Here is a 26,999-nt window from a genome sequence, read left to right as displayed (position 1 = left end):
CATTTTGATATGTACATATGGTTCCAAAAGCTCTATTTGATTTGATCCATAACGATATCCGAAAGATACTTGATATGATTGTTGCTTCCATTTTCCAAAAACGGCTTCTGAAACGTTCGTAAGAGGTTCTGTACTTCAAACGCTCCTAACTTTCTTATACTAAATCCGATTGACCCGAAACTTGTTTCTGAGCCTTCAGGGGTCGGTGAGTATACTTGTCCATCGAGTCTTAAAATTGATTTATATACATGTGGTTCTCACTACTCCGCTCGTGCGTGCTACTATTATATCATCCGCCGAGCCTCGGACCGGTTATGTCATTGTGTGCACTATGTTATACTCGCCACTAACATGTTATGTTATATATGGATTGGAACCGACGCCTCGGCAACATGATATGTTCTATTTTCTGTATATATATGAACAAGATATGTTTTTCAAAAGAAGTATTACTATGGATATGTATATGTTATATGTATGGATCGGGTTGCACGTTCCGCAGCAATATAATATATGATATATGTATATGGATCGGGCTACACGTTCCGCAGCAGTATATATTATATATATGGATCGGGCAGAACGTTCCTCGACAGTATATATTATATTTATGGATCGGGCCGAACGTTCCTCGGCAGTATATATTATATATATGGATCGGGCCGAACGTTCCTCAGCAGTATATATTATATATATGGATCGGGCCGAACGTTCCTCGGCAGTATATATTATATTTATGGATCGGGCCGAACGTTCCTCGGCAGTATATATTATATTTATGGATCGGGCCGAACGTTCCTCGGTAGTATATGTTATGTATATATATATGGATCGGGCCGTACGTTCCTCGGCACTATCATATTCGTATGGATCGGTTACATGTATATGTATATGGAGACATATGATGTCAGCACGTATGATCTGTGTTTGGAAAGTAAGTATGTTGGTACTCTGGATGATTCACTCATTTTCGGTACTTTTCTTACACATGACATCGGTAAGCATGATGTACGTTTGAAAATAAGCACCTTAGTATTCTGATTAATGTACTTACTTTCTTGTACCGTTGTTCCGGATATGTTTCTATTTTCTGTATTCCATGCCTTACATACTCGGTACATATTTCGTACTGACCCCCTTTCTTCGGGGGCTGCGTTTTATGCCCGCAGGTACAGACACGCACGTGAGTGGTCCATCAGCTTAGGACATCCACTCTGCTGTGTTGAAGAGCTCCCTCGTTTTGGAGCCCATATTTTTGGTACAGATCCTTCTGTTGTACATATTTATGTATATATGACTATTTAGGGGTACGGCGGGGCCCTATCCCATCATATGGTTCTGTTATGTTTGTTAGAGGCCTGTAGAAATGTATGTGGGTCATGGGTCGTTGTGGTTCAGTTATGTCTGTGTGGCGTACGCCTAAGCAGTCCCATTTGCTATGATGGCCTTACGGCTTGTACGTATGTATACATATATGTGTGGGTTATGTATGATATGTATGTTACAGGTGATCGCTTACGACGACGTTTGTTCTCAGTATAAGTATAAACTAATATTTGTTGGATATGGATAAGTTATGGATATGTCGATTTGGGCAAGTAGGTGTGTATGGGTGTCCATCTCAGGCACTAGTCACGGCCCACGGGGTTGGGTCGTGACACGTTATATGCAAATATGATATATGATGATGACATACATGATTTCATTCACCGCGTCCCTCAATGGACGGCCGGGGAACGTTATATGCATATATGATATATGGTAATGACATGCATGAATTTACTCACCGCGTCCCTCACTAGAGGGCCGAGGCACGTTATATGATATATGATAAACGATGATGGTATACATGATTTTCATTTATGATTTATGATGACGCACATGGTTTTCATTTGAAAAGGCAAGTGCTTTGATGTTTTAAAAGCTCATACCTGATTCTGGTAAATCTCTGTTTTAGCTATGATTCTCTTTTACTGTGATTCTTACCTTACATGCTCAGTACATTTTCCGTACTGACCCCCTTTCTTCGGGCGCTGTGTTTCATGCTGCGCAGGTACACCCAGATGAGTAGAAGAAATTACTAGAAGATGCTCCAGCGGAATTGGCGAGCTCCACTTCCTTCCGGAGTGTTGCCGAGTCGGAGTTTGTATGTTATGATTTCTGGTTGATGTTAGAGACTTTGCAGACAGAGTCTTGGGTATGGAATGTCAGTCTTGTAAACGGCTCCATCAGCCGATGTCTCATTCTGTGATATGTTACAAGTTCCATATGATTATAGATTTTGTTTGATTTGAGAACAACGAAAAAGAATATTTCTGAAAGCTTTATTATGTATTCCATCCTTATTTGATTTAAAGGTCCAAAAAGATTATGAATGTAATAAGAGTCAGCGGGTTCGCTCGGCTCTGATTATGGGGTCGGGTGCCCATCACACCCTAAGTAAGATTAAGGTGTGACACCCGAATAGGGGAGTCAATACGGACAATGTACTGAGTATGTAAGGCATAAGAGTAACATACACATAAGAATCATGAAAGGAATCTGAAACTCATAAGCCAACTGACTGTCTGAATACATCTGTATAACTGAAAGTGCCTCTGCGGTGTATGATATGCATGCTTTCTTTAAAAATCATATGCATCTACATAAAAAGTACACTGCCCGACTATATAGGTACAGTGTTATTATCAAATGAATAGTATACTGCCTGGCCATATAGGCATGGTGAAATTATCATCATCCTGCGTCGGGGCATCTCGCGTCCGGGACGATATCGTAAGCTGCCCACTGCAGTGGGTTGTCTGCCCGGCCATATAGGCACGGTGTTATACTGCCCGGCCATATAGGCGTGGTCTTATATTGCCCGACCATGTAGACACGATGTTATAAACAATCATACATACACGTAAATGCATTAAAGACTCATGAAAAGTACGCTCTGGACTACTCTGAGCAACATAAGATCTCTGGAAACCATAGACCTAAAATATAGGAAATCAAGGATACAATGAATTTTGTACCATCTAAGAGTAGAGTTTTTAGAACTCGCTTGCTTACTGTATTCGTTCAGATAATAAGGATCATGCCAAAAGAATAAAAGGGACAACCTTAGCATACCTTTTTTGTCTCTTTAACTACTTAATGCTTATCTTCCCAAGCTCGTAAATCAACATTTAAGGGAATTCATACTATTGTTAGGCTTATCTCATATGGTTGTCTTAAGCTTTCAAATTAAATATTTTTAGAATCTGCCGAAATTCGGGCAGCATCTCCCCTGTTTATACCCTTAGCCCGAAATCACAATACCAACAACCAACAACAACAACAATACTAACATCAACAACATCATTAATACCAAAATTCTCCATAAAACATCCCACATGATGTTTATCCGATTTCTCAACCAACCAATTCATTATACGACCATTTAATAGCTCTATCTTCGTAAGTAAACCTAAAGCAATATCAATAAGGAAAGATTCATACCTTGTTCTTACTAGAACATCAATATCTTCAATATTCACCTTGAATCCAAGCCATGATCCATCGCAATACGATACTATAATCTCAACTATATGCTATCCGAACCTAAACTAATACTCCGCCACTTGAAAATCACTCACAACCCTCAATTTTATGATATACTAACACCCCTATATGTTTGCTGAGTTTTAGGAAATATTTGGGGTGAAAAATGAGGGGTCTTGACCCTTATATAGGGTGTTGAAGTCGATGATAACCGACTTAAAATTTACCCTTCGCGAACGTGATGGCCTCTCGCGAATGCAATGGTTTAGAAATTCCATGGAAATCGTGAATGCGAGGCTCTGTCGCGAACGCGTAGGGCAATTCTGGCCAGTTCGTCCAAATGTTAGTTTTTTGCCCGTTCGACCTTCAATCCTTCTGATACATCTCATACATGATCTTAAACCCCTATAACCATAAAATAGGCACATATAATCTCATATATCCTAGAAGATAACTCCAGTGTCCATAATTAAAACAACTAATACCTAACGGACCTTAACGTCCAAAACTATGAGGTGTAATATCCCCCCTCCCCTCTTAGAAACATTCGTCCTCGAATGTTAAAACTCTTAGGAATTCTACAAAACTTTTTCCAGAGTTTCCCCTGTACCTATACGAGTACCATTTGGCACAGCAACCCAAAATAATGCCGCACAGGACCACATGCTAAAATATACAACAATATGGCCTCATACAACCAATCACAATAGTTATAAATAAATCCAATACCTGGGAATGATGATATCTCAAACTAGGCCTCATGGGACAGCGGAAACAATTGCGAGTACTTAGTCTTCATCTCTTCTTCTGCCTCCCAAGTTATCTCCTCGACATTATTATTTCTCCAGAGTACTTTAACATAAACCACATCCTTGGTTCGTAGCCGACGGACTTGCTTATCTAATATAGCCACAGGGATTTCCTCATATGATAATTGCTCAGTCACCTGGATATTATCTACTAGTATGACTCTTGAGGGATCTGCTATGCCCTTACAAAGCATGGACACATGAAACACTGGATGTACAGACTCTAGATCAGAAGGTAGCTCTAGCTCATATGCTACCTTACCCACTGTACGAATAATTCTATATGGCCTAATGTATCGAGGGCTTAACTTACCCTTCTTGCCAAATCTCATCACTCCCTTCATAGGAGAGATCTTTAAGAAAACCTAATCACCTACCTTAATCTCTAGCTTTCACAACTGATTATCTGCATAGGATTTCTGTCAACTCTGCGCCGCTAATAACCTTTCTTGAATCACTTTCACTTTGTCAACAGCTTGCTGTATTAATTCTGGGCCTACTAATCGATTCTCTTCGACCTCAAACCATCCTGTAGTTGATCTACATCTCCGCCCATATAAAGCCTCGTACGGAGCCATCTGGATACTGGAATGGTAACTGTTATTATATGCAAACTCAATAACAGGAAAATGATCATCCCAGCTACCTCGGAAGTCAATCACACAAGCTCTCAGAATGTCCTCAAGTGTTTGTATAGTACGCTCTGCTTGTCCATCTGTCTGCTGATGAAATGCGGTACTAAGACTCACCTGAGTCCCCAATCCATTCTGGAAAGATTTCCAGAAGTTGGATGTAACTTGCACTCCTCTATCTGAAATAATGGCTGTAGGAACACCATGAAGTTGTACAATCTCTCTACGATAGAGCCTTGCATAATCCTTAACTGAATAAGTAGTTTTGACAGGAAAGAAGTGGGCTGACTTTATAAGCCTATCAACTATGACCCATATTGAATCATACTTCCGCTGAGAATGGGGAAAACCTGTAATAAAATCCGTATTAATTACCTCCCATTTCCATGTCGAAATCTCCATAGCCTGTAACAAACCTCCAGGCTTCTGGTGCTATATCTTAACTTGCTGAGAATTCGGACACTGAATGACAAATTCTGCTATATCTCTTTTCATATCATCCCACCAATAAACTTCCTTGAGATCATGGTACATTTTTGTTGTGCCAGGATGAATAGAATAGCGAGAATAGTGGGCTTCCCCCATAACTTGTTGACGGAGGCCTGTAACATTAGGAATGCACAATCTATCTCGATGCCTGAGCACTCCATATTCTGTGACCACGAAAGGTGTCTTTTTTTTTTCTGAGGAGCTGTATCCCGATAATGAACTAAAACAAGATCTTCGTACTGGCGTTCCTTTATCTCAGCTACCAAAGATGACACCGCTTTGTCTTGAACCGTAACTCCTGCACCATTCGAATCTAACAGCCGAACTCCAAGGCTAGATAATCGATGAACTTCGCGGACTATCTCTATTTTCTCTGGCTGTACATATGACAGGCTACCCATGGATTTATGACTAAGAGTGTCGGCTACTACATTAGCCTTTCTAGGATGGTACAAAATATCAACATCATAATTTTTTAACAACTCTAGCCATCACCTTTGACGTAAGTTCAAGTCTTTGTGCTTAAAGATATACTGGAGGCTCTTGTGATCAGTATAAATATCATCATGGACACCGTATAAGTAGTGCCTCCACATTTTCAAGGCATGGATCACCGCGGCTAACTTAAGATCATGAGTTGGATAATTCTTCTCGTACTTCTTCAGCTGTCTGGAGGCATAAGCAACAACCTTACGGTGTTGCATTAATACACAACCCAACCCAATACCTGATGTATCACAATATATAACATAGCCATATGTTCCCTCTGGAAGATTCAAGACGGGTGCTGAGGTCAACTTGTCCTTCAATGTCTGAAAACTCCGCTCACATGCATCCGTCCACTAGAACTTAGCTGATTTCTGAGTCATCTAGGTCAATGCGACTAAAAGAGAAGAAAATCCTTCCACGAACCTTCTATAATATCCTACTAGACCCAAGAAACTAGGTATCTCCGTTGGTGTCGTAGGCCTTGGCCAATTCTTCACAGCTTCAATCTTTTGAGTATCCACTCTAATTCCTTCATCTGAAATAATGTGACCAAAAAAAGCCACAAATTTCAACCAGAACTCATATTTGGAAAACATCGCATACAACTCTCTATCTCGAAGAAATCAAGCACCGCACGTAGATGATCTGCATGTTCAGTCTCTGACGATAAATAAACGAGAATATCATCTATGAACACGATCACGAACAGATATAGGAAAGGTCTAAATACACGGTTCATCAAGTCCATGAATACAGCTAGGGCATTAGTTAACCCGAATGACATGACACGGAACTCATAGTGCCTATATCTAGTCCTGAATGCCGTCTTCGGAATGTCTTCCTCCTTCACTCTAACCTGATGATACCTCGATCTCAAGTCTATCTTTGAGAAATACTTGGCACCTTGCAGCTGATCAAATAAGTCATCAATCCTCGGAAGTGGATACTTATTCTTTATAGTCACTTTATTCAATTGCCTATAATAAATACATATTCTCAAGGAGCCGTCATTCTTTCTTACCAATAATACTGGTGCTCCCCCATGAAGATATACTGGGCCTAATAAAGCCCTTCTCAAGTAAATCCCTCAATTGCTCCTTTAATTCCTTCAACTCAGTAGTGCCATTCTATAAGGAGGAATGGATATTGGCTGGGTATCTGGTAATATATCAATAGTAAAATCAATCTCCCGCTCTGGCAGAATGATTGGAAGCTCATCTAGAAACACCTCTGGGAATTCATTAACCACAGTAACAGACTGAAGGGTCGGTGACTCTACTTTTACATCCTGCACCCGAACCAGGTGATAGATAGACCCTTTCCTAATCATCTTGCTTGCTTTAAGGTAAAAAATAAGCCTACCCCTCGGCGAAGCAGCATCACCTTTCCACTCTAAAACTGGTTCGCCTGGAAACTGGAACTGGACAACCTTCGTTCTACAATAGACATTAGCATAGCAGGAAGCTAACCAATCCATACCCATAATGACATCAAAATTGATCGTATCTAATTTAATCAAATCTGCTATGGTGTGACGATTACAAACTATAACTACACAACCTCGATACACTCAACTAGCTTTGACTGGGTCACCAACTGGCGTAGACACCTTAAAAGGTTTAATTAACTCAGGCTCTACCCCAAATTTACCAGCAACAAACGGAGTAATACATGACAAAGTAGATCCGGGTTCAATCAATGCGTATACATCATAGGAATAACCTGATAATATACCTGTAACAACGTCAGGAAATGACTCGCCATCCTATCTACCAGCTAGTGCATAGATGCGGTTCTGAGGACCGCTCGAACTCTATGCTCCACTCCTCCTTCTACCACGTCCTGCTGGTATCTGAGAACCTTGCCCTGGAGGGTGTATAGATGAAAAAGAACCAGCTACGAACCCTGTAAAGTGAACAATATCCACACCACCTCTCGACGGATACTCCTTCATCACATGACCTAGCTGGCCACAAGCATAACAAGCATCTGGTTCTAACCGACACGGTCTAGAGTGTAACCTACCACACTGGGTACATCGTGGCGAAGATGGCCTCACCTAGCCTGACTTTGGTCTGTACTGAGAACCTGAAGCTTTAGAACTCTAACTCGCTCCGGAATGAGAAGACGATCAAACCTAGGGCCTGAAAGTCTCGGAGGTGCACTCCCTGCTGAATGGAATGGACACCGGGAATACTACTATCTCTGTCCTCCCCTGAATTCACCAGCCATATCTAAAGATCTAGTCCACTTAACATGGCCCCGGTTACGCTCACACTTTGTCCTTCGTTGACTCTTACGATCTTTTAGATTCTGTGTATATGCCTGTATACGGGAAATATCCATGCCCGACTGTAATGCAGCTGTCGTACACTCATCTATCAAATGTGGCCCTAGACCAACCACGAAACGACGAACTCGATCATCCATCTCAGCCACCATAGCTGGGGCATATCTAGCCAATGAATCAAAATATACATTGTACTCCTGAACACTCATGCTGCCCTGCTCAATATGCAAGAACCTATCTACTCGGGCGTATCAGACTTCTGGTGGTAAATACAGGAAAATATAGGCGTCTGAAAAACTCTTGCCAAATGGCTGGAGGGGCATTCTCTCCCCTAGATAGCTTCTATGTCTGATACCACCATACTGTAATATCACGGAGCCTATAAGAATCCAACTCTGCTAACTCGATCTCATCAACATGCATAACCCTCAAAGTCCTCTGCGTACTATCAATAAAGTCCTGGGGGTCCATATTTTGCCTTAACACGGAGAACTCTAGAGGATCTACCCCGAGGAAAGTCTTAACCCTCGCACTACCAGCTCGGTTTGTCTGATCAACACCAACTCCCTGATGCTGAGTCTGTTAGACTACCAATCTGGTCAATAACAGTACAACATCCAACATATCCTGGCCCGGTGCCTCTGGCTGAGGAACTGGGGCAGGTGCTGGAGGCGCGGGGTACGCGAAGTCTGAGATAGTCTCTCACTCGAAGACTCGCCCCGAGCCCTGATAGCCCGCTGAGTACGGCTAGTAGCCTCACCATCCACACCTTTGCCGTTTAGAGTAGTTGTAGCTTTCTTGCGAGGCATCACCAAAATTAGAACAAGTTATTAGAAAGCGAACTCTTAATACACGGCTCTGTTGCACGATCTAAGAGAGAAAGAATGATAATTTCCTAAATGTCTTGAAGCCTCCTATTTATAAGTGTGGTGCACGACACATCCATAAAAAAGACTCCACTAAACACGGTCTATAGACAACCCTAGGATGGAACTGCTCTGATACCACTTCTGTCACGACCCAAATCGATGAGTCATGATGAGTGTCTGATCTCTAGTGACCAAACACCCCTATACTCATATCTGAATAACATTAAATAACAACGACCCATAAATAGCTCAAACTGAACTTATACTAACTCATGAAAGGATGTCATCGTGAACTCTGTACAATCTGTCCATATATAAGCTGGAAAGATCGATGCAAGCCTATTAGGTTGCTACATATGTTGTGTAACAAAATAAGAGCCATCAAGGCTACATAACATCCCAACTATGTACAACTGTCTACAGACCTCTAATGGAGTACAAGTTGTAGCGAGGACGGGACAGGGCTCCCGTCATACCCATATATATATACATATATATATACTTATATATATATATATATCTCAAAGTGGCATACCAAAATAGGCTGTAGCTCCGGATTAAGTGGAGCGCACTGACTGTCACTGAGTGGGAGTCCTACTGAGCTAGACCGCCTATATGTCTACCTGAATCTGCAGGAATGAACGTAGCCCCTGAATAGGGGAGTCAATACGGACAATGTACTGAGTATGTAAGGCATAAGAGTAACATACACATAAGAATCATGAAAGGAATCTGAAACTCATAAGCCAACTGACTGTCTGAATGCATCTGGATAACCAAAAGTGCCTCTGTGGTGTATGATATGCATGCCCTCTTTAAAAATCATATGCATCTATATAAAAAGTACACTGCCGACCATATAGGTATAATGTTATCATCAAATGAATAGTACACTGCCCGACCATAAAGGCACGGTGTTATCATCATCATCCCCCGTCCGGGACGATATCGTAAGCTGCCACTACAGTGGTGTGTCTACCCGGCCATATAGGCGCGGTGTTATACTGCCCGACCAAGTAGGCGCAGTATTATACTACCCGACCATGTAGGCGAGGTGTTATAAACATACATACATGTACGTAAATGCATGAAAGACTCATGAATCCTATACCATCTAAGAGTAGAGTCTTTGAAACTCGCTTGCTTACTGTATTCGTTCAGATAATATGGATCATGCCAAAAGAATAAAAGGGACAGCCTTAACATAACATTTTGGGAATAAAAGGGACAGCCTTAACATACCTTTTTGGTCTCCTTAACTACTTAACGCTTATCCTCCCCAGCTCGTAAATCTACATTCAAGGGAATTCATACTATTGATAGGCTTATCTCATATGGTTGTCTTAAGCTTTCAAATTAAATCTTTTTAGAATCTGCCGAAATTCGGGTAGCATCTCCCCTGTTTATACCTTTAGTCTGAAATCACAATACCAGTAAGCAACAACAACAACAACAACAATACTAACATCAACAACATCATTAATACCAAAATTCTCCATAAAACATGCCACATGATATTTATCCGATTTCTCAACCAACCAATTCATTATACGACCATTTAATAGCTCTATCTTCGTAAGTAAACCTAAATAAACATCAATAAGGAGAGATTCGTACCTTGTTCTTACTAGAACAGCAATATCTTCAATATTCACCTTTAATCCAAGCTAAGACCCACCACAATACGATATTATAATCAAAACTATACGCTGTCCGAACCTAAACTAATACTCCGCCACTTGAAAATCACTCACAACCCTCAATTTTATGATATACTCACACCCCTATATGTTTGCTGAGTTTTAGGAAATATTTGGGGTGAAAAATGAGAGGTCTTGACCCTTATATAGGGTGTATCACCGAATTAAAATTTACCCTTCGCAAACGCAATAGCCTCTCGCGAATGCGATGATTTAGAAATTCCATGGCCATCGTGAACGCGAGGCTCTGTCGCGAATGCATAGGGCAATTCTAGCCAGTTCGTCCAAATGCTCATTTTTCGCCTGTTCAACCTTCAATCCTTCCGATACTTCTCATACATGATCTTAAACCCTCATAACTATAAAATAGGCGCATATAATCTCCTATATCCTAGAAGATAACTCCAGTGTCCGTAATTAAAACAACTAACACCTAATGGACCTTAACGTCCAAAACTAAGAGGTGTGACACAAATATTCTCAATATAAAATATCATTTAAATGCTATTACATACACACAAACACATAACAGGTTCATATATATCTGAATCGTATATGTTCCAAAGCAAGCCAAACAAATACCAAATGCATTAAGCAAGTAAGCGAAATTACAACACAAGAAAAGCCCAAATAGGAAACAGGTACATAAAGGCCAAAATCTAAGGTAACAGGTATAGCAAAGCAGTTCATGTCACGACCCAACCCTTCGTGATGGCACCCACACTAAGCCCCCTTGTGGGCCAACTATCCCCTTAATCAATTAATCATTCATTTAACCAATTACAACTTAAAGAACAACAAAATCAATAATAAATGTCTAAGTTATGCCATAGATAATAAATAAGTGCGGAATAGTACATATTACAATCCCAAAATCTGAAAGTCATCGCACAAGGACACTAACCATAAGTAATGTCTAAGAGATACATAAGTATCTGAATATAACAATAATGTCTGGAAATGGAATAGACACCAAATAAAGAGAGATATTCAGGCGGCATGGCATGGATAGAAGCTCACCGTCGGATCTGGTCACGAAGTAGCCTCAGGCTAGATGTGAGGTCTAGAAGACGATTCTGGAACGCAATCTGCACTAAAAAAGGGTACAGCAAGGTAGTATTAGTACAAACACTATGTACCGGTAGATATCATAGGTCGACTAAGATAAGCATCATGCATACATTCATAAAACCAACAAGATAGACAGATAGGCACAATAGCACGACAACAACAACAACAATAACCAATCAACAACGAATCACAGGAATAAGATGATGTCCGATGCAATGTAACCAATGATAAGTATCTCAACCTACACACATGCTAAAGGCCTTGTTCCCACGATAGTCATGACCTATGGGGGACTCATGGCGTCCATGTACCACTCGCTACGGAACTGACCTCAGATCACAAGTCCATAACTAGTTCACATCCTCACCCCCTATCAAATGTGCCTTATATATATATATATATATATATATATATATATAGCCGTACCCAAGCTGAGTCTCAAGATATGATTTGAGTCTAGAACCCAATATGAAGCACCATTCAAATGTAAGCATGATCACTCAATAATATCAATGACAAGAAAGTACAAGTCACAATGCCACAAGTCATAACAAGACTCAGATAAATCAACTCGACAATAGTCTAAAACATACAAGCTATCTCAATCAACACATAGAGTATATATATCAACCCCTTCCTTCCAATAACACAACAAATACACCTCATGGTTCAATACATAAAGTAATGGCGACAAGCCCACATAATCAGAAGTCATACAAACATAGGTAATATCGAATAGAATTCATGCCCGAAAGATTAATCATGCTTTCTCCCATCAATTATACTATATATACAATCTACTAATCAAAGTCTACCTCAAGTAAGCCATAACCTACCTCGAATGCAGAACTGGAACGTGAGCTACTCCACCTGAGCTTTACCTTTACGTAATGCCTCGAAATGTTCAAAGTCTAGCAATAGCAATGTTAAGTAAGTAATACACCATCTAATTGTAAGAATAATCTATTTGGGGAAGAATACCCAAAATTGTAATAATTCGCTAGGTCGTTATGTGGGTGGCTTAGTAAACTAGACATTCGTTGGGAATTCTGAGGCTGCAGGTGAGTCTGTAGCGTGTTTTTATGTATTTGTGCATGTTTGGTTGGTGTCTGTAGGGCCTCAAATTGGTGTTGGGATTTTTGGGTGAAAAACTGATGGAAAAACTCATGCTACTAGTAAAAATGGACGGCTGTAGCGAGTCCGTCGTAGCGGGTAGGGGACCGCCACCACAGGGCGGGGGAAATCAATGAGGTCCGCTATAGCGAGACATTTCCCACTATAGCGGGATAGTCGCAGTGAGAAGTCGACTGCGGCATCGGTCAACGGGAGGCAGAATCAGCGTTTTTTATTCTTTATTCCGAACACATTCCCCACATAACTCCAAAACAGTTCCCAAGAACTCTTGTGGCGAATTTCTAAAGCTAGGGAAAAAATACTCTTGAAAGGTAAGTCTCAACTCTTTAGTTTGTTCATTCCATCATCTTACTAAGTTCCACAATTAGTTAAAAGTTCTCTAATGGAGAATGAATGTACTAAAATGCTAGAACTTAAGAAACCCTTGAATAGTGAATGGGTTAGTGATTTTATTGTTGTTTATTCATCTAAGGTTATGGATTATCATTTCTTAAGGTGGAAATTTAAGTTCTAATGGATGAGAATGATGTATTGGGACTTAGGGCTCCATAAATATGGTAACTTTGGCATAAATCTGCTTGTAAAAGGGTTGAATTGATTAGAAACCCATGAATTACAATAGTATGATCATTGGGAGAGAGGTAATGATGAGTTTACCATAAGTGATAGTTCACCCAATTAGAAAGAGTAGAAATAAGATGGTTTCCTTTTTCAAATTGTTTTACTGTTTGAGTAGATGATTCGAATACTCATGTAGCGCTATAATTCTAGATTTTGAATGTTCCAAGCCTTTGTTGAAATGAAAGGCTCACGTGGAATAGCTTGCATTGTTCTAGTTGTGCGTTGAGGTAGGTTACGGTCTATTTGAGTTAGACTTTCATTAGTTGATTGTATTTGTTTATGAAATTGATATGAGAAGCATGATTAGGGCTTCAGACATAAAGCGTGGTTGGAAATTCCTAAGTTTGACATTGATTGATTTATTATGTGATGAATTTTTATGATATGATAAAGAAGAAGTTAATGAATACTCTTCTTGTTGACTTGGAGTAATCCTTTTTTCATGCTATTGATGAATTGATTTTTGAGTCTTAATATGACTTGTGACATGGTGACTTATGTACTTTGACATTGATTTATGGATTGGTCACATTCCCTATTGGTTGTTGGAATGAAAATACATTGATGAGAAAGAACATATAAATATGAAAAGACACATTTGACAGGGGGTGAGGATGTGGCCTAGTTATGGGCTCGTGATCCGAGGTCAGTTCCAGAGTGAATGGTAGATGGACACCATGGGTCCCCTGCAAGTCATGGCTATTTGGGTAAATAATACCATTTAGCATGTGTGTACAGATATGTGATAGAGTGGAGACAATTCGTAAGTTACGGTTGTTTGGTGATGATACGGGTTGAGTTACTTTTGTTGATTGTTGTTGTGTGGGCTTATCTTAATTCAGTGTTGGATGAGTTTGTTTATAATTTCATATGGTTATGTGCTATTGTGCCTACCTGTCCATTCTATTGGTTTTGTGAATTATGTAAGATACTAATCTTAGTCGGCCTATGATATCTATCGGTACATAGTGTTTGTAGTTATACTACATTGTTGCATTATTTTGAGTACAAGTTATGATCCAGCGACATCTACTAGACCTTATATTTAGCGTGACGCCAGTTTCCAATAGATTTGAGGGTGAGCTTTTATCCATGCCAGGCCGCCTGAAGATTTTCTCTTATTGATGTCTATGTTACGCCTCTCGTTTTTGTCATAGTAAAACTTATGGTTCCTAGTCGAGTATGCCTTAGGAATGGAGACCTGTGCCTGAGTTTTGGAGGTAGAAAGTGTCTTACCCTGTGTACAAATATACCAGCAGGTATTCCTAATAACTTACAGGATTCGAAGTTGAACAAATCGAATCAATGCAATCTGAACAGATTCGGGGAGATCTGCAGACATCAGTCAGCGACGACGGACCACCATTACGTACCGTCAACATGTTTTTGCAACCTCAGATTTGCAGGTGCAGGTCGACAGAGCAAGTTGATGGACCATCGACACGTCGACGGGTCGTCGACCCGTTCATCGAACCGCCTCGTTGGAACTTTCTATTTCTGATCTTAAATGGATAACCCTTATTCATAATTTTCATTTCCTACCTTCTCCACAAGTCTTGAAAGCTCCAGAATATTCTCCCTACCATATTAACACATGATTAAGGGAAATCAAGGATTCATTACCAAGAATCAAGAGAATCAAGTGCAAAAGAGGCTCACTAGGGTTGATAGAAATCAAGAATTCCAGTGGTATTGAAGTTGGGGTTTCTCTCAAGTGAATTATATACATCCAAGGATGATATTTACATGATCAAAGGTGATTTCTACATTCATTTCATGTTATTAATAGTATTTGAGTGGTTGAATGACTTAGATGAGAGAAGAAAATATAATATGAGATCAAATATGGAAATAATGATATTTTGAGTAGTAAGTTAACTTGAATCATGATTCTTGGTATGCTATGAGTATAATATTTTTATGAATGATACTAAGGATGTTGAGGAAGTATTATGTGTAAATGAATATGTTGTTGTGTTGTAATTATGGTTATGAATATCTTTGAAAAGGAGTTTTGAGGGTTGAACAATGTTTAACTCGAAGAAGTTTATTGATTATGGTATGGTGGGTGTTACTATTGATGTTTGCTGCCCAATTTTCACTAGTTCTTAGTCGATTTAGTTTAGACTTAAACATGTTTCTAACGATCTAACCTTAGTACGAATTCTCTTGTATGTAGAATTGTGAGCTTGGAAGGAAAGTGTTTAGTCGATAAAGTTAAAGGGACGTAAAGGTATGTTAAGGCTAGTCTCCTTCTTTCAAAGGCATGACTTCTATATTATGATTTCCTCTCTATATTTCTATGACCTTCGTACATCCCAAAAGATGAAAGTTAAAGATTCTTAAGAGCTTCTTATGAGAAAGAGATAAGATGTGTTCTATGATAATGATGACGGTGATGATTTTACTTCTAGAGATTCCAAAGCTTATGAATTGATATTGTAATGAGCTTAATGACCTTGTTTCATAATTTCTTTGATATTAATCATTGTTGTCCATCACACCTCATGATACTAGTTCCTTCAAGGTGAGACATAGTTAGAATGATTTTTCCATAATATAATCGGAGGTTACCGATCTTACATCACTCCGATAGAACATTACTCCGATAGAGTTGTAGCTTTCACTTGGGCTCTCATGCATGCTTTATGTTATGTATATGTATGATTACACCGTGCCTAGTTGTCCGGGAAAACACCACTACGCTGGGCGTAAGTGGGCGGCTTATGATTACCCCGAGCCTAGTTGGCCGGGCAGACACCACTAGTGGGCGGCATGAGATGGTTACCTAAGACGCGGGAGGCCCGGATGCGGGCTAATGATGATCACACCGTACCTATATGGTCGGGCATTTTATATATGTATATATGATATGATGATGTTCTAAATATAAAAGTTAGCATGCATGACTCTGCCTTAAGAGGCAATCAGTTACAGGTTATCTCTTTATTTTACATTTTCTTATTTCTTCTTTATGTTGTTGTACATGCCTTACATACTCAGTACATTGTTCGTACTGACGTTCTTTTATTTTATGGACACTGCGTTCATGCCCGCAGGTTGACAGGGAGACGACACAGACTCTAAGGAGCTCATCAGTAGATATATAGGAGCACTCCACTACTCCGGAGTTGCAGTTTATTGGTATATTCTTTTGTGTACATATTTGGGGCATGGCGGGGTCCTGTCCCGTCCTTATGATTTCAGTATTCTAGTAGAGGCTCGTAGATACATATGTGTGGGTAGTAGATGTCTTATGATCTCTTTAGAGTATATTCTCTGTTTATTATTTTGTAGCCTCGTGGGCTTGTACATATCTGTTTATTTTGAGGAGTAACTGGAGATCATTTCATGAAAAGCTTGTGTTGGGAATGGTGTATGTTCAGATTGTGTTTGATAATAAGTCTGACAGGTGGTGCTCGGTATGCTAGCTCCGGGTATCCGTCATGACCCTCTAGTTGGGTCGTGACAGTCTATTTCCATTCCAGACATTAATTATGTTATTTCAGACAGTTGTTAATTCCTTAGACAGTTTATGTTTTAGAGTTCTTCTACGATGACTTTCAGATTTTGGGGTTCGTTATTTATTTATGGCATGACTAGATATTATGGTGATTATTAATTTTGTTATATCCTTGATTTATCTAAAAGTGGTTAAGTAATTGATAATCGTTTAGATGGTTGGTTAAGTAGATGATAGGATTCAATTTGGGGAAAACACCAAATTAAAACATAAAATGCGAAAATTAAGGAAGAAATTAGGGGATGAGAATTGAAGAAAGGGGATGAGAATAGAGGGATAAAAGCAAGACCCACTTAGGTTTAGATTTATGGACAAACTTGGATATATTAAATCCAAACCCTTCCAATTGAATTCAACCTAAGGAACCTATACTATTTGAAAATAAATTAGAGACAATCAATCAAATCCACAAATGATAACTCTAATATGAAATCAATGAAAAAGGGTTCATAACCAACAAAGGAATCCATCTATGATGAACTATCATCAAACCTAAGCTACTAAGCTAAATAATCTATCAATATCCAAAGAGCACTCTCAATACATAATTCATCCAATCTCTTGTCACGACCCGACTAAGGGCCGTGACGGGTACCCGTGGCTAACCACCGAGCACCACTCGTTTTATTACTCATCATACTCATATAATAAGAAAATCATTTTTCATTTGGAAACATAAATACTTTTATATACATAATCCTTTCAGCTATCAAAATGATAATATATATATGTACACTAGAACCTTCGTGAGACCATATAACCCACGCCTGCGTATCTACGAGCCTCTACTAGATTGCTAGACATAGGGACGGGACAGGACCCCGTCGTGCCCAAAATATACATATATACACAAAATAATAGTCAAAGGCACCTTCGGAACAATGGAGTGCTCTCAAATCAGCTACTAGCTCCTACGAGTCTGGATCAAGATCACCTCCCAGTCTACCTGTGGGCATGAACACAGCGTCCAGAGAAAACAGACCTCAGTACGAACATTATACTGAGTATGAGAGGCATAAGTAATAATAACATGTCAATGAGATAAAGGAAGCATCAAATAAAGAGCAACTGTAACTGACTGTCCATCATAAAGAATTAATGCATGTTGTGTTACTTCATAATCGTCGTCATGTCATGTATGCATAAATGTATAAGCTGCCCGTCCATATAGGTACGGTGTGATAATAATTAACCTACATCCAGGCCTCCCGCGTCCAGGGTATAAGCTGCCCACTGCAGTGGTGTGTCTGCCCGTGCCATATAGGCACGATGTAATATCATCAACATGTACTCATCATAATGCATGTATAACAACTCAAAGATAGCTATACTTTTTCGAGGTGACATAAGGTCGTGAAACCCCGATTCCAATATGGAGAATTTATAAGTATTCTGCCTCACCTTGAAGGAAATAGTATATAAGGTGAGTGTATACAATAAATGACATCATTAACTTAATGGTATTCTGCCTCACCTTGAAGGAAATAATATATAAGGTGAGTGTATACGATAAATGACATCATTGGCGTTATAGGAACATCATATCATGAACTCTAGAATCTTTATACTCATCTCATCATCATCATTATTGAACTCATAATATATCTCTCATCTCATATACCTATTCATGAACATAGGCTACTAATTTTCCGAGATATAGAGGATTGATGGAGAAGAAAAAATCATACCCTCGGATCCATGCCATAGAAATAAAGGACTAGCCTCACATACCTTTTACATTTAACTAATCTATCGCTTGCGTTCTCCTTCAATGCCCACGTTTCTACCTTCAAGAGAAGTCGCATAAACATGAGCTAATCGATTACTTAAACATGATTACTAAGGAAAAAGATTGGGAAGCATTTCCTTTGTTTATGTAACTTTCCCGATATTCTACATCAACTCCCAAACATTGATAAAAACATTCACAATATAACAAGCAACAATCATCATCCATCTATATTATCCGCAATTCACAATCTCACTCTAATTTCTCCATAATCATGGTCATAGTTCATCATTGCATCTTCTCACATATAATAATTATTTCATGTTCTAAATATCATTCATAACATATTGACAATCACAACATATCGATAATCATGTCTCAATCCAAACTTTCACCCAACAATGTCACTATTCACACATTCATGACCCATTTCCTATATCTTTCTACAATTCAAGTGTCTTAGCCTTCCAATACCTTAAACAACATGAAATGATCATAAAACTCACCTTAGATGATGGGAGAATAAGCCTTGAGTGGAAATTCCTCTTCTTGTACCAAAACCCTAGCTCACTTCCCATGAGATTTCTTGGTGTAGATGAACTTTGATAGGTTTCATACACTTCATTTTGTGGATTTGATGAATTTGATCATGGATTTCCCTTGGTTTCTTGTGGATGAAGAGTAGAGAGGGTTTTCTAGAGTGTTCTTGAAGTGATAGGTGAAAATGAAATGCAATAATAGGAACTTGGGTCCTCTCATATAAATCATGAAATCTGTCCCGACAAGGATATACAGACCAACATACGGTCCGTACATTTTATACGGGCCGTATGTATGGCCGTATGGTTGGTCCAGTGAACATTTCCACTCTTGGCTAAATATACGACCTAACATACGGCCAGTATAATTTATACGGCCAGTATGTTGGGCTGTATAATGCCCAGCTGTTCCGATTTCGTTCTCGTCGACTCGTTTGATCTCCAATCCTTATGGAACCTTCTTAAAACTTGTTTAGCACTTCAATACCAATCTAAGGGACGTTATTACTCTTCTCCAAAGCATCATTTAATCATCATACGTTGTTACTCGTAATTCTTTCCGATACATAACGTATGCCTTGCCTTCCTTGACAACTTTCTTCTCTTACTTCGAATGTCTTTGAAATCTAATTTAGAACCATCAAATGTTATTTCCTACTCCTTGAAATGTCAAATACATCGCGCCCTTCGTCAGTCTATTCACTGTGCATGAGCGAAAAAAATTTCGAGGTGTAACATTCTTCCCCCCTTGGGAACATTCGTCCTCGAATGTTAAGCTATCCGCGAATTCTACAAAAATTTCGCCAGAGTTTCCCCTTTAATATGGCATTACCATCCTGTCACAACAACCCACAATAACGTTGCCTGACAGGGCCACAACACAATAGCAATATACTTTGGCTACACACGACCAATATGCATACAAAGAAAGCATACATACCTCAAAATCTTTATATTTCATCATGAATCTCTTCTGGGGGTTGAACAAATGCGGGTACGTGGATTTCATTCTCTCTTCTGCCTCCCAAGTCATTTCTTCTCGGTTGTTATTTCGCCACAAGACTTTGACTAAAGTTACTTCCTTATTTCGAAGTCTTCGTACTTGCCTATCTAACATGGCAATGGGTACCTCTTCATAGATCAACTCTTCTGTCACTTGAGCATCATTTACCGGCATGATCCAAGTAGGATTTCCAACATCTTTACGAAGCATCGAGTCATGGAAAACTGGGTGAACTTACTCCAAATCAGGAGGTAGATCTAATTCATAATCCACCTTGCCTATTCTGCACACAATCTCATAAGGCCTAATGTATCGGGTACTAAGCTCCCCCTTCGTTCAGTGATCTTATTGCATTCGTATGTTGTCACACCCCAAGGCTACCGTAGGAAGCGTATACCATGTACTTATGTCATATTCCAAGTAATTGTCCTGTTTATCTCTAACGATAATCCCAACTCAACATTTCAACTCAATTTACTAAATATTTTCCTTCAAATGACCCGAAATATCATGACTACACTATCCTTGTTTACCTCCTACTCCTCTTTTTAAGTACCCACTTGGTTTCATTGGCGACGCATAAATATCTGCAAGTTACACAATCGTTCTTGCGTGATTCGTGTACATACGCATCTATACATATACATGTATCCATATCCATATACATATTCATATCCACGGCACACCCGACTTGAAGGTTCGGTGGTTTTCACATATTCGGCTACGACAAGGCTCGGTGTCATTCATACCAAAAGTCTTTTGTCTATTTGTAGTAACTTATCTCGTCATGCTCTCTTCATTCCTTTCATTTTTCCTTGATTATCATATCTTAGGTTCTACTATAGAAAATATTAGGTCCCTTTCTTAATTGTCGCTTATAAATAGCAATATCCTTCACAACGACTTTACCGCTAGTGTTTTTGCCTCTATTCTAGTATAACACCGTTATCCTTTACAATATCCCTTGAATTATTTGTTCTCACTGTCACGTGGTTCAAGGTCTTCGCGAATGGTTTCTTGTACAGTCTCAGATGCCTGCTCAATTCGTGTTCGTTTATTTACTCATTATTAGACTCATTTCTACGTAACTTTCACTTTTTTTTGAGTCTATATCTGTCACATCTTAGGGTCCTTCATTTCAATCTCCACACTTGTATCCTCTTTATTCGCTCCCCCCCCCCCCCTTAAGGGTTTTACTTGTACCATTCCCAAATTCGTTGCCTCACCTTCAAATCTTGAATTCATATACCCCTCACTATACTACATCTTATTCGTACCGTTTCCCATATTATATAGCTATAATAATTCATATGTGAAGTCTTAACATACTCACCTTGCAGTCTTGTAACAAAATAATACAACTAATATAGCAATCTGAACAAGGATGTATTTTTTTTTACTCAACTTATCTGGTAGTTATGAGTCGGTGACTAAATCTGCTCCAATTAACAACATTTGTCCCATAGGGATGCTCACAATAGTAGTAGGTCTAGTTATCCATACCATCCATATAATGTCACTTGTCCTCTTCTTCGGCGCTCAAAGTTCACTTGTAACGTCATCTTTGTTTTCCGGGGCCTCAGTCTCATACGCCACTAATACCCCTCATGCCTCATTTTCTTTTACTCTTGTTTTACACTCAACACTGATTTCAAAACCAATCATAATCATATTGCGTTTGTCGTTGGTGATAGCTTTACTCTATCGCTTTATCGTCGTACGGTAAACTCATAACTCATGATCATCTCTTTCTTTTCAATTTATTACCTCATATACTTTACTCGTTATAACTTGGTATAGGATATTCGTAGGAGATGCATCTTCTTTTAATCATGACGCGACTACTTCTTAAGCATGCGTACTCCTTATATTTCCTTTTCTCTCTATTCTCATTCCTATTTATTTACATTCCTTCATCCTCAATTCATCTTTCGGGAGTCTCGGTCTTTTACATCCCGCCAAAGATATCACCCATACTCTTGATTATACCAATCACAAACTACTACTACTTGTCATACCACTTTTCTCCGATTTCTTTTTCAAGTTGACTTCCCCCTTATTGCTTGCTATCGTTTCTGTCATTGAGGAACCTCTATGCTGGACTCTCCCTTAACAAAATCTTATAAGCTTTCTCATCTGCAGCCCCATGGCTCGCTTGTTGATTTCGCACTTGGATTCACTCTTTATTCATATAGAACATGTCACATCCTTAGTCGTTTTCCTCGCTATACTTTACTTATTGTTTTTGTTATACCCTGATCACAATCAACTCTATCGAGTGCCACTTCTCGATCTCATTTGCAAGACTGCTCTTAAAGTAGAATAAACCTTGCGAAGTAAGCATACTCAACCTGTTACTCTTTCTAGTTAGCCCTATTACATTTACCACATAAGTTATATTACCAATGTATTCATATTCGTTATAACCCTTCATATTCGTACCTCTGTCTCCGGGTACTGTTACTTTATTTGCTAGTAAACTTATTGTATCTTTCTCGTGCTTATCCCTCCAATTGATACTTCGGTATCACACTCTATTGGAGTCACCCTTTCTCTTCTATGTCGTGCTTTAGCACTACCAGTCTTCCTAATTTACCCTAGTATTTCTTTTTACCATATCATTGTTGATCTTATAATTACCATTACTCATCTCTTGTAGTTGTCAATGGTACTCCTAACTTAATCTCGTCCTGCCATTACCTTGTTGCACATCATCATTTCTCGTCAGGACATATCGCAAGCTTATACCTTATCTCCTTTAGATTCTAGGAAAATTTCGGCAGAGTTTCTCTTGTAAGCATAGCAATCCCAAACCTGCACATAGCCCAAAAAACACATCCGATGTCTCAATAGGACATATATCGAGACACACATAATACGCAATTCAGCAACACAAGATCACTTACCATTAAAGGGTATAAATAATAGGGCTTGTCTCATAAGTTATGCCTGCAGACCCTGTCTAGAACTCCAATATATATATATTCTACACGCAGTCAAGCAACTTATTCATAAATTATGATTCTGGCTATCACTGGGTCACTAACAAGCGTAGACATCTCAATTTGCTTGATTTGCCCAGACTTTTACTCCAACACAGTCAATAACATCAGAAGTAATATATGACGGCGTAGGACTCGAATAAATCGATGCGTACATATCATAAAAGGATAGCCATATACCTGGAACAATATCAGGGAAAAACTCAAGATCCTGTCGCTCAGCTAACGTATGGATATGATGCTAGGATCCACTTGAACTGGGCGTTCCTCTCTGGTCTCTATCACCACCTACTAACATCTGTAGCCTTGGCCTTAGAGGGCGTACTGATGATGAAGATCCAGCTACTACTCCAATAGTCCGAACCTTACCTTTACCACGCCTCCATGGGCAGTCGCGCATAATATGGCCTGGCCGAGCACAGGTATAACAAACATCCGAGCTACAGCGGCACGGTCCCCAATGTAACCTGCGACACTGAGTACCCTCATGGTATCGAGGATCTCTCCTGACTAGAACCACTCTGAATTCGAGAACTGAAAACTCTCAGACTCTGGGGTGACCTAGAATAAGTAGATCCATCAAATCTGGGTCTAGGGAGCTGCGGAGGAGCACCACTTGTTGAACGAACTGAGTGCCTAGAGAATTGTTGCCTCGGAGCACCCCTAAACTCATGATCAAACTATGAAGAACTTACTCTCTTTCTCCAATCCCTGTTATCATGGCCCACATCCTGCCGCTGAACTTGAGCGGCTACCAATTGAGTCAGTAGAAGAATGGCTTGTCTCATCTCTTGGCCCGAGGCATCTGGTGGAGGAACGGGGGGTGCTGGAGCTAAAGTTGAGGCTCCCCTCTCATCCTTAACAGTGGGCGAAGTATGGGAAAACTGAGGTGGGGCCTTATTCTGGGGTTCGCCCTCCTCCATATCTATAGACGACTCTCGTTCAAGCCCTTCTTCAACCACCATCTTGCCCTTCTAGGCTGCCATAGCTTTTCTTTTCATTAGCTTTGCTGAAATTATAACGCACAATTAGGGAGGAGAAAATCTTATAACATAGCTCTATCGCACGATCTCTTAAGATGAAAGATGGTCCTTTTTCCTAAATGCCCTGTAGCCTCCAGTTTATTAGTGTAGCACGCAACACACCATAAATAAGACTCTACTAGACACGACTCGTAGACACTTCCTAGGACTGAACTGCTCTGATACCACTTAACTGCTCTGATACCACTTTTGTCACGACCCGACTAAGGGCCGTGACGGGTACCCGTGGCTAACCACCGAGCACCACTCATTCTACTACTCATCATACTTATAGAATAAGAAAATCATTTTTCATTTGGAAACATAAATACTTTTATATACATAAGCCTTTCGGCTATCAAAATGATAATATATATATATATATATATATATATATATATATATATATATATATATATATATATATATATATATGTGTGTGTGTGTGTGTGTGTGTGTGTGTGTGTGTGTACACTAGCAACTTCGTGAGACCATATAACCCACACGTGCGTATCTACGAGCCTCTACTAGAGTGCTAGACATAGGGACTGGACAGGACCCCGTCGTGCCCAAAATATACATATATACACAAAAGAATAGTCAAAGGCACCTCCGGAACAATGGAGTGCTCTGAAATCAGCTACTAGCTCCTACGAGTCTGGATCAAGCTCACCTCCCTGTCTACCTGTGGGCACGAACACAACGTCTAGAGAAAACGGACGTCAGTACGAACATTTGTCACGACCCAACCCCGTAGGCCGTGACTAGTGTCCGTGCTGGACACCCAAACGTACCCAAACCCCATAATGTATTTTAGCAGAAATTATCAACATAACAATTAGTAAGCGATACTAAATAGTGCAGGGGAATAGATATAGCAATTGGAAGCCGATAAGGCCATCACAGATCATAATAACTCAAAACATATACAGAACCCACACAGATATATCTACAGACCTCTACAGAGCATAACAGAATCATAGGACGGGACAGGGCCCCGTCATACCCCTGAATAGTGTACATATATACAATAGTGACAGACTGTACCAAATGATGGGCTCTAAATAAAAGAGCGCTCCAAATGGCAGAAACGATATCCTAACCGGGCGGGTCAGCAAACCTGTCGTCGGTACCTGCGCGGCATGAAAACGCAGCCCCCGAAGAAAGAGGGTCAGTACGAAATATGTACTGAATATGTAAAGCCTGAATTACAGAAACAAAATTATAACTGGTACAGAACGTACAGAAAGTGAGCAGAAAATCCAAAGTATCAAATACATATTTTCAAAACATGCAGAGTGTGTACAGAAACATATGTCATATCAAATCCGGCCCCTGCCAAGGGACTCGGAAGACAGAACGTGGCCACTCTCCCGACGCTGGTGCCACAACTCAGAAGAATCAGAATAGGGGCGTAACCCCGTAACATAGTATGTCATATCAGATGGCCATAACAAATCATATCCTAGCCCGGGCTCAGTGTGGGAAACATTGGGGCATCCACGAATGGAGTAGTGAGAGACTAAATGTAATTAAAATATCATAAATATTTTCAGAGACTCGATGAGGCATATCAATGACAAACAAATACAATGAAGTCAGACGGAATCATAATACGCCCTTCCAAACTCACTTCCCGTTTCGTCCAAGATCTGGAAATGGTCACATTTACCAATCGTGAGTTATAGATGCTACGAATTCAACTTAACTCATATTTGTCTACCGAAATTTCGGCAGCACTTCCCCTATACATATAGCACCCCCGAGAATTCAAATCGGCTCAAAACCATCAACCACAACCCAATCAACAACATCAACAACAACAACAATCACTATGAACATAATATAACTCAACTAGCCATACTTTCAACACAATGTCACAACCTTCACTTCAACCTTAAATTTGCAAACTAATACCAATGATTTCACATTCATTATCAATCTAGATCATCACAACAAAATTTAGAAGCATTTCATATCGTTTCCTCAAATTATACACACGATATACATAATATACAAACTTTCCGCCAAAGTCATATTTCATCCAAAGCTTCTAATCTTTGGCATACATATTCATAACATGTTTCCAACTTCCAAATCTATCAATGATCATCATAATTTATACCCTAACAACTTCATTTTCACAATGTCGTAAAATCGTACTAAAACGACATAAACTTCTACATTCCATTCCAATACGAACTTATATCATTTTATCTTCATTTACATTGCAAGCATCACCACAACACAACTAACACATTAAACAAAATTAATTCATTCCCATTCCAACTCCAATATACCCCACGGCCATGTCACGACCCAACCCCGTGGGCCGCGACTGGTGTCCTAACTGGACACCCATACGTACCTAACGGACGGAGTTAGCGTACTAACCAACAAATCAAATTAGATATACACAGATTCATACGGATATAGAATACATCACACAAAATATATATATACATAGACTTAGACATAAGCCGTTAAGGCTATCATAGCAAGCAGGGTCCCTTATGTCGTAATCTCACACATACCCGTCAGAACAGTGA

Source organism: Lycium barbarum, chromosome 6 (assembly GCF_019175385.1).
Source record: "Lycium barbarum isolate Lr01 chromosome 6, ASM1917538v2, whole genome shotgun sequence".
NCBI lineage: Eukaryota > Viridiplantae > Streptophyta > Magnoliopsida > Solanales > Solanaceae > Lycium > Lycium barbarum.
Note: the sequence above shows the minus strand (reverse complement) of the source record.